The 10781-nt window shown below is 37.2% G+C and overlaps 1 long non-coding RNA gene across 1 annotated transcript; it reads right to left on the bottom strand.

The window, feature by feature from the left end:
* Window positions 1–411: 411 nt before the first annotated feature.
* LOC122067824 lies at window positions 412–1590 on the bottom strand. Its single transcript, XR_006136887.1, has 2 exons — window positions 1391–1590; window positions 412–712 (listed from the first exon to the last, which is right to left on the bottom strand). It is a non-coding gene; the product is annotated as an uncharacterized LOC122067824 (long non-coding RNA).
* Between the last annotated feature and the right edge of the window lie 9191 nt (window positions 1591–10781).

The following is a 10781-nucleotide window of genomic DNA, read 5'->3' as shown; positions in this document are numbered from 1 at the left end:
TTTTCAGTATATAATTAAGTTTACTCTCTTCTACTATTGCAATTCTACCTAGATGCACCAGGCAAATATGCTATTTGCAAAGTTTGGTGGTTGGTTTACTCCGATCAAGAGGGTCATATATCTGGTAGTCTTGTGCATATTGGGGTAGATTATACACATCAGACGCATACACTTTCCTGAGAATAAGCTTGCTGACAACAAGGTTGGCACTCAATCCTGGCACTGATCAGGGGAAATGAAATCCTTCGTTTAATGAGAGAGAGAGGACTACTTTCCTCCCACCAATGTATCAAGAAATGATCCATTGCACCAGTCAAATTTGGCCACTCTTTATACTCAAAAGACCTACTTTGTCAATTGGGAGTGACTCCACATCATTCAAAAGCAGGGCAGTTGACGGGGATGGAAAGATTGTTATAATAGTTTTTTTTTTTTTGGTAGAAAATTGTTATAATAGTTGAGACAACAAAAATTTACCTTTGCTTTATGAATATCCAAGGATGTGTAAAGAGACTACCATTACGGATTCATGTTATATTTCACACTTACCAAACTACTAGCGGGGGAAAGAAAAGAGTTATCAGAGAGATCACCTGAGCTTTCCGGCAAATGGCCAAGTAATTGAATAGAAGTTTTCTTGTCTGTTCCATCTCCTCTCTCCGATGCACAGACACCATTCCTTCGTTTGCTTGACTGGCAGGCAGTTTTCCTACTACAGGTAACAAAAGAAAAAAATTAATACTTTATTGTCGAATTGCCACTAAAAACTGTCGGAAATTACTCTATCATGAAAAATATACTAGGTGAAGGAAGAATACAAGTATGATAAACGCCCGAAAGAGAAAAACTACAATGGGTATTCGAAAGTAAAACAATACAGCAATAGTTTGTATCCCCTCCATTGAGGTTTCTTTGTATATATGTATCGAAAAAAATCCATTGAGGTTTCTTTGTATTAGTATTTAGTGGACCTCTTCTTGTATGGCCTTTTTGGCTGGTTATTGTATACTGTTTTTTCTTTTAATATATTTTCCATTCACCCAAGAGAGAGAGAGAGAGAGAGAGAGAGAGAGTAAAACGACACATTAGTTCAGAACAATTAGACACGGGCAATATGAAAAGGAAGTGAAATACAGGTCAGGTTCAAGCTTTGGAGATGGGTAATCAAATATCAGAGTAAGAACAAGGATAAATTAGATGAAACCTAAAAAGGAAATGATATAAGCGTAATCCATAAATCATTTCAGAGAATTCAAGGCAATCAACAAACTAAATGCCATGTCACAGCAACCCATTTCATTCCAGAGTTGGAGAAGAAAACCCATCACACAACGAAAAGAACATGTCACAATAAAAATTTAAAAATTGGGGGAAACTTTAAAGAACTTACAGAGGGTGGGAATTGTGGAAGAAGGTTGATGGACATGAAGAAGAACGATCTCTCGACAGCCGAACTTCCGGAAACAGAAATGAAGCAAAGGCAGTGTTTTATGAACCTTCCCAACTGCAACTGTGATTCTGTCACCAACTTCTTCCGTAAATTCCGGCGATAGTGGAGTCACAGAATGATCCTGATCCTGATCCTGATCATGATGAAGATCGCGAGAAGATCCAAGTGAGGAAAGGGAAGTCGTCTGATAATATATGCCGGAGAAGTATGGTCCGGCGAGTTGGGGAGGAGGTGTCGGAGTCAGCAACTCCATCTTCCAGTCCGACGCCCACGTTGATTGGATTCTTCCCGTCTGAGTCCGAGAGAGACGAGAGAGAGAGAGAGTTGGAGGCGAGAGAGAGAGAGAGAGAGAGGGTTGGAGGTGAGAGAGGTACCTGTGATGTCTTTTTTTGATCGATGGAGATCAGTTTCTTCACCTGGAGAGGGAGACAGAGTTGGAGAAAGAGCAAAATATAAAGTTTTCTCTTCTCTATACAACTTATCTCGTCCTCACGGGAAGAAAAAAAAAATGGCGGCGAGTGAAAATTTCACAGAAATCAAGAGAAATTTGAATTTTAAATTTAAGAATCTTCTTATGCTTGTATGCTAACCAAGCACAAAGATATTTAAAATGGGGAGAAAACCGTACAAGAATCTATACGGTTTTCTTTTCTTTTCTTTTCTTTTCTATGCTACCAAACATAGCCTCAGCGATCAAATTCCAAATTCAGAACGAATTTTCAAAATAAAAAAAATAGAGAAACAACCCAAAATCACATCTGCCAACGCGAATCTCATAATCTCCGCCTTCTCCGGTCTCAACACTCAACCGTACCTAAATTAGAAAGACGGAAATGCTCCCATATAGCGCAATTGCATATTACAAAGTTTTGAAATTTCAGGAAAAGTGGCGGCATCTCCGCAGCTTTCTCCCTCCCTCCTCTTCTTCCCTCTCATTCTCTCTCTCTCTCTTACTGTTTCAGAATTTAGAATTCAAAATCATTCTCAGAGTACACTTACCACTCACTACAAACTTGTACAAAGGTCCTTAGGGTCTCACACCTCTCTCTCTCTCTCTCTCTCTCTCTCTCTCTCCTCCGTTCTCATCTCATATACCCATTTCCAGACCTTATCGTGTTTGGCGAACATGGGTAACAAGGAGAATCGCATGAGGGTTACCCTTGTTGCGATGAAGAGAGCCGCTTCTTTGATACCCGAGACTCCCGCAACTTCCTGTTACGAAGAAGCGAGCCATCTTGGGAGAGCTATATAACTTGCAGTCCATTGTTGTCTCCAATCAGACTGCGATTCTTGAGCCTCACAAGAAGGCCACTTCTTCCATGCCCAAAATGAAAATCCTGGAATCAGGTGATTAGATAAGGATTTTCATTTTTGCTCATCTTTGTTTCCTCAGAGAATCCTCGACCTCTTGGTATTTTCATCTCCTTTAATTCCGGGTATCAGTTTTATTCCTAAGACTGATAAAGACCATAGGGCATAGATTATATGGCAAATCCATAGGATAAGTTTACGCAAATGTGTGCTCATTTTATTTTTATAGACATTTGAAATTCAAAATTAAAATGAAAAAACGAAGACATTTGTTACCGTAAATCCCGCCAAATTTGAGAAAAAAAAAAGTGAATCTGATATTGATCATTTGTTGTATCTTGGTTTTTATTATCAATCTAAATTGCCATATTTCTCCATCAATCACTCTTGTTTTTCTCCCTGGCCCTTTTTAGCTAAATGCTAGTTCATTACATTTATCGTAACCTTCCTGCCTTGTATTCCAGAAAGTTACTCCAAGACCAGATCAGGTTATCAGTGCCCCTAGGCATAACCTTTACATCAACACCATCCAATGTATAACCTTAGCAGCACCCGAGAACCATTGTCTTAGCCCCATCTGACCTGAAAATCCAAACCATATTTTTCAACCTGAAATAAACCCAAGCAGATCCTGCATTAGTTTTCAATCCTTTGAACCATTTCATTGGTGGTTGCATCTATGTGCTGCTGAAGCTGATTTCTTGGGCAAATGGATGACTCACATCTGGTCATTGGAAAGAGAAAATGAAAACAAGGAAAGATGAAAAGGAATAAATGTAAATATTTTAGAAAACGTAAATGGTTTAGTTTTAAAGATGCTACTGGTCTGCTGTTCATCTATTCTGATAACTGGAATGTGTTAGTAATCTTATTCAATCTCTGGTTTAGTTTTAAAGACTACTGCTGTTATTATTTATTCTCTGTAATACTGTTCCTGGAGGTCGGCAGTTTTCTGGAATGATACTTGAAGTCTGATTTTCTGATATATATTGGGACTGGTTTTGGTTGTTCTTTGATTTATAAGTTCCTGCAGTTTTGGGCCTAGTTTGCTTGTTAAATCTAGTCCTACATTAGTTTTTGTAGAAGAGTCTCAGTGAGCTGATCACATAAGGTCTATATAGCAGGTTATAATTCTCAAAATTGATATCATTTCTCACGAAGGCTTCTCTTGAGCATGAAGCAAACAACTATAAATCAGTTGCACTGTTTTTTCTTTTTTCATTTTTCCAAGAAAAAAAAAACAGTTGCACTCTTAAGTAACAAGAAAGAAATTGGTGAGCATCCATTAGACCTATAGAATGCTTTGCAGTCCTGAAGCAATGAGCAATCAATATGCAGACTCTAACTCATGATTAGGACAATTAAAGCATCTTCAGTGGCCTCAAATGAAAAGCAGTTATCCAAAAAAAAAAAAAAAGGAAGCCAAAACGAACAAAAAAAAAAAAGAATGCTCATTGAGCAACAAGAGCCAAGTTCAATGGCTTCTTGATCCCAGAGTTGCCCAAACAGAGTATGGGGCTCTTCTCTGTTTTCATTCCAAATTCAAATCTTTATTTCCTGTTTGATTTTCTTGTTATTTTGTCACCACAACATTAATCCAGAGACATGCAATCTAGAACCATATATGCCCCTCCTGGTGTCGTGGGTGTGTGTGTGCCAACTGTTGCCGATGAAGTCATATTTCTTGAGCTCGTGAGACTTTGACCGATGCACAAACAAGAGAGATTTATTAATTGGGGAAGTTAAACTGGGTTCTTGCTCTGCTGCGAGTCTCGAAGACCTTTATTGTAAGCTCTAAATCTATAGTAATCTTCCTATATAAGCCACTGTTTTCTTTGAGTCTTAAAGACCTTTACTGTTAAGCACTGACTTCAAGCACATCAAAAGGAATGGTAACTTCTTCAAAGTTAGGCATTTTTTAAAAAGGGATTGTTTACGTTAAATGATGAAAACAGAAGTGATCATAGAAGAGTGGTATCTGTATCAAACATGGTCTTACTCTAACAGGCATAGTATTGTAGTGGTTTTCAGCTTTCTTGGACAGTTAAATTATTATATGATGAATGGATTATCTGTTTGCTGATATAATGAAATATTGATGATCTCTTTGCTTTCTGTCTATTCTTCAATCTGCGTGCATTTTATGTGCCTAAAATGATATGGATATATGTTCTGGATTCTGAGTGAACCTTTTTTCAGAGTACGGTTGTGTGATTGGAAGAAGATTCCAGTGAAAATTGTAATGAGGGGAATCTATGGCGTGAAACTTACACCCAGTAGCATCTTCACTTGAAATCAGTGCATTATTGTTTAACTAAAAAAGTGATTGTCCTTCTAGTTTTTTAATAATGTTAATCAAAGGTGAGAACATGAAAGTGATCCTTCAACTTGTTAATATCTTTCAATTTTTTTTACGTAGCTTCTCAAAGTGAAGAAAAATGTGTTTCTGGAGCAGGCTGTGCAATATCCTAGAATTATCTCATTCTGGATTATCTAGCTCCTTTTGGATACCCTGAAATTCTTGGATCAAATTACAAAATAGAGTTGGGTTATACCCACTGCCATGCCAATGAATGGTTACCCAAAGAATCACTTAAAAAAACACCCATTCCCAGTCGAGGCACCATAGAGAATCTGAGTTTAATACCCTGTTACTTGGGTGAGGAACAAGTGTGTGGTGAACTGCAGAGTAATCTGCAACATTTGTTGCATGCAGCGTCAATGACCTGTGAGTCAGAAGAAGTAAATCAGTCATCAAAACAACCCACCAATGTCCAAGAACAGTTTTGGCTCTTAGGCTTTTCATTGGTTAGGTAGATCTTGAGTTGGGAGATTGTATTGCACATTTAGACTGGGTTGGGGTTGGTAACAGCTTGGGCAAGGTGTTGTTTACCTTGACAGCTCTACTCAGACCCAAGCTCTTTCTATGTTAGAAATGCAAACTAATTTATTTGCAGTTTTTAAATCTGTTACTCAGAGAAAATAGAAACAGAACAGAGGAAAACCTAGACCTGTTGGGCTCTTCTCTGTTTTCTTTCCAAATTCAAATCTTTATTTCTTGTCTGGGTTGGTGCTTATGAAATTAGAAACATAACAGAGGAAAACCTAGAGCTGTTAGGCTCTTCTCTGTTTTCTTTCCAAATTCAAATCTTTATTTCTTGTCTGGGTTGGCAACTGGGTCTAGCTACTGGTAATGGTAATCCATTTCTGATCATCAATTTAGTGTCATCATATCAAAACCTTGTATTCCCTCACCCCTCTTCACTCTCTTCCATGTTTAAATCTTGAGTTCAAAAGAGCAACCCAGAGTTGTAGTAAAAACAACTTATGAGAAGTGTGTGTCAAATGGATGCAAGCTAGATGGTTTGTTTCAATTGTTTTATTAAATGCAGAAAATGAAGAAAGCATACATCAATTAGCCCACTTTAGATTGCCAAAAATTGCACTCCCTTGTGTTTGCTAGGTTTGTATTACTGTAATAGATTAGAACCAGATTTGTCGTGCTAAAAATCCTAAGGTCATGGTCTGGCTTCCTTCTAAGATCTATGAATGTCTCTCATTCCATCTTAGAAAAGAGTTTATACAATACTAACAGTCAATGTGTTAAAGCAGCAAATTTCAACTTTAGGAACTCCACTTCATCTTTTATGACTTCACTTGTTTCTAGGTAAAAGCCACAAAAATAGGGAACGGTTTTTTTCCTGGAAACAAATGAAGCCATGATCACAAATTAAGAAGAGATTTTACTACCAATGAAGAATAACAAGCCCTAAAGATCAGAGCCAGTTCTGTAACTATACACAGCCCCGAAGCCAATCAAAAGAGGTTATGCAAAGAAAAATGATCTTTCTACTGAAACTGTTTGACACAACAGAAGCCTAGTTCTGTCTTAAATCCAGAAACCACTTCAAATAACTATTTCTGAGAACAAGTGCTATAGAAAAAAACAGATTTAAGATCACAAGAAGGCAATAAAATGGTAGGACATCACAGTACATCCAATATTGCCTTAATAAAATATTTATTTAAGATCACAACAGCTTATACACCAAAAAAAAAAAATAAATAAATAAATAAATTAGACTTCTCAATTCATTTTCATCTCAACTATGCTCTAGATCATCATTAGATGTGAAATGTAACCACAGAACTACCAGAACAAAATCCTTCTTCAGAGCCTCACTTAATCTCAAATGAATACATACAGGTAAATTGCCAGAACCAGTTTCAGAACTACCATAAACTGGAAATTTGGAAGAAATCTGAGTTTTTGGCATTGAAATAACAGGTTCAAATTGAACAGTTTAGCCTCTAGGCCAATAAAACTCTGATTCGGACAGAACAAAAATCACTGAAACTGTATTCACCTTAGATGCACCCTTCAGTTTAGGGCAGAGTTAACCAAGACTGCCATAAACAGAATGCAAGAAATGTCAAACCAATCTTAGATCAAGGTTTTTGAACCATCTCCAAGAAGCTGACAACCTAAATAAGAGCTTCTTCACTAAAGACTGAAAAACCTTGAAAATGCAGAAGCACATGACAGCAGAAGCAATTTCATCACCAGAACCAAAAAAAAAAAAGGCTCAACTCTTGGAAAAACCAGCAGAAGCACATGACAGTAGTAAGGTAGAACACATTCATTCACTTTCAAAGTCTTGGTGGATTCGAACCACCATAACCTGGGCATTAACCCAGTTGCTCTACCATTTTGAGCTAAAAACTCTTTACATACAAAAAAGATTGTTAGTACATTAGAGGCTAAAAATCAATAAAAATGCTTAGAATCCCGGATGTATTGTCAAGCATAAAAATAAAGATCCAATGAAACTGAATGTTTTTAATAGCACAAACATAAGGATCCTCATTAATTGAATGTACTTAATAGAAAAAAAATATGGGTCCTCAAACATCAGCTACTTGATAGAAAGAAACAAATTAGGTTATTCCATTGCAAGTAATTTTGAGCAAACAAATGCATAGACAAACATCAGCTGCTTCACATTAAATGGTGATCTATAGGTTTGGGTTCTTTATAGTAGGGGTTAGAAATGAAAAAATCTTGCTTATATGTAAATGCTTCATTGGCACAGTTCAATATAAGGATGCATTCAATGAACACGACAATAGCAGAGAAAGGTAACCTGCAGAGGAACTCCTAATGTCTATTTGGAACCCAAACTGGTGTGAAATATCTTACCTACATCAGATCAAGTAGTGCAAAGTTGTATTTTTAGTTCCCATAACTAATAAAAGGCAAGCCTCCATATGAAATTATGTTTTCAGTATTCTGAATCATAAAATGAAGAGAGGGGAAAAAACTCCTGAACTCAAAGGATTGAACAGCATTCTTCATTTATAACAAAATATAAGAGAAATTAGTCTACAATCACAAGTATCAAAGACTACCACTAGAGAAATTCAAAAAAGCATATAATGAAAACACAAAAAGCAAAATTCTGGAATAAAACCATGGAATCAAATCGAACATCAAGTCTACAGTAAAAGCTTCATTTACATGACATATTCCTCTTCTATACAAGAAAAATCTACCCAAAAAAAAATACCAAAAAAAATAAAGGGGCTGTTCTTCATACCTTAGGGTTGCAGTCCCAACTGTATGAGAGAGTGTAGGTTGCACAGGAAGGTGATAGAACCAGGGGTCTTTGCCAGGTTTCGAGTTCACGCACAAATTCTGGGCTTCTCTATTCTGGTATTTTGTTACAGTAGCTTTCAAGCTCTTGATCCTCCAAATCGAACAGGTTAGCAATGCAAGCCACAACAATGCCAGTTATTTCATCTCAATTACTAAAAGAAAGCAAAGAATTCCTTGGCCAAATTGGGGAATCTAAAGCAGAAGCAGGAGCAGGACCAAAATAGCAATCAAGACGGTTCCAGACATGGATGATCAGAATTGAGAAAACCTACAGACAGAACTTCAGTGTTTAAAATCATCAATGACATAGGAGAAGAACTAATCAACAGTTACAAGGTAGCTAAAGTTAATGATGTGTGCTGTTACTAAGGACCAAGCCGTAAACAACTTTGGATCCATTTCTCCCATATTAAGCCCTACAAACTTACATACAAGAGGCCATACAATATACAACCATGAAATTATTTAGGAAACCCCATTCTAATCACAGAAACATCATTACAATACAGACCTGGACTTGTTGAATTAATTTGGAGCATTAAGAACAGATAAGGAAGGAGCATTTTCAAACCTTACAATATACATCCAATACCAAAAAATACTCTCAAGCAAGGCAGCTGATAAGTCATCAAAAAGTTTGTGTAAATAATGGAATGGTAAGCATTGCCCATTTGACGTGTCCCAAATGATATGGGTGCACGTCACACACCACACTGCCAAATTTTAGGATTAAAAAATGAGACTATTAAACTTCAAACTTAAATCTCTCTATCAAATGAAAAATTCGATAGAAGTTAGGAAACACAAGAATATTTATGGAAGGTTGAATTGTAGGGCTAGAAAAGTCATTGATGCTAAACAGCTCAGGAGAAAAAGAAAGGCCTGTAACTGATCCAACTGCTACAGTAAGCATCAGAATTGTTTTTTGAACTTGGGAAAGGACGAGATGCATCACTCGATTTGTTTGCATACTCTGTACTTTTGGATCATCAGAAGAGCATAAAAATTGAAACAAAGCCACCAATAAAGAAACAAAATCAACCAAATCAAACCATGAAGGAGAAAAAAATTGGGCATGTTCCAATACACCTGAAGTTGGAAACCCTACCCTACCCTACAGATTTGGCAATTTTCTTCTTCTGCTCCTCCTCCATTCTTTCCTAATCATGACGAAGGAAATGACAACCAACCAGTTCAAATGCCAAATGCCATGGATGGAACATGGAGCATTTGCCTTTCCCCTCTTTCTCACAGGATCAGGCTAAATCAGAGAGCCTGAGAGGAACAAGGCTGTCAGGCATGAATTCGCGAACCACGATTGGTTTTAGCTTTAGCTTCTTGAATGAGAATCCCATTGCCATCGGAGATCTCTCCCTTCTTTACCCACATTAGACCACCATTAGTGCTCCTTCTTCCATCGACAAGCAACCGGCCCCTTCTAAACTTAGAACCTCCATAACGACTCCCACTCCCAGCTCTTAACCTCAGCAATCCTCCATGTTTCTCCTCCTCCTTTTGTTCATGATTATCAACTACCGCAAGATCCCCAAGTCGTCACAGATAAAAAACCGTCTCTCCCTCTCTCAGACTTTTCAAGCAATGAATCTTTATAATCAACAGGGAAAAAAATGAAGCTGCAAATAAAAATGACCTGTCCAAGCAAAGGGAAGTTTGATGCTTGATCGTTCTTCGGCAAGATCGGTGGGTGGAGTGTTGCAGTTGCAAACTCTTCCTTCCCTCTTTCGTTTCTCTATCAAATACCAATACGGTATCTTGTTTCTTAAACTCTTCTACCAAAAAGAGGGTTTCTTAAAGTATAAATACCACTTATTCCAAATCAACACTTCATCATATTGAAATTTAGATCCAACGGTCCAGGAAGTACCCCTCAAAATATTCCCATTTAGGGTGACCGACCAGGAAACCTCAACCCTTATTATTATTATTATTATTTTTGACGGTAGAAAAGGGTATAATAATTTACCAAATAAAAAAAATGAGTAATTTATTTTTCTCTCCCAGTATTTTGCTCTTATTATAAATTTCTCTTGTTTTTTTCAGAAATTACATCCCCATTCCACGTAAGTATGTTAAATTTTACTAATAGACCAACTGCGTTGAGTTCATACCATTAAATTTGTTCAATATTTCTATGATACTCATCTACCCTTTTATAGTGGGATTTTACATTTCTACCCTTCCATTAAAATACGCTTTGAGAGCTATGTTCCCTTTCATCATTGGAAGCTCATATGAGCACCTCTCCTCTCCCATGATCTGCAAGCAAGAAACTCTCCACAACGATGCTTCCTTTCTTAGGCAATGAAATGAGGGGCACTGCTCAGTTAATCGGTAGGTTCTTCT

Source organism: Macadamia integrifolia, unplaced genomic scaffold (assembly GCF_013358625.1).
Source record: "Macadamia integrifolia cultivar HAES 741 unplaced genomic scaffold, SCU_Mint_v3 scaffold3150, whole genome shotgun sequence".
Classification (NCBI taxonomy): Eukaryota; Viridiplantae; Streptophyta; class Magnoliopsida; order Proteales; family Proteaceae; genus Macadamia; species Macadamia integrifolia.
Note: the sequence above shows the minus strand (reverse complement) of the source record. Positions and strands in the feature narration are given on the sequence as shown.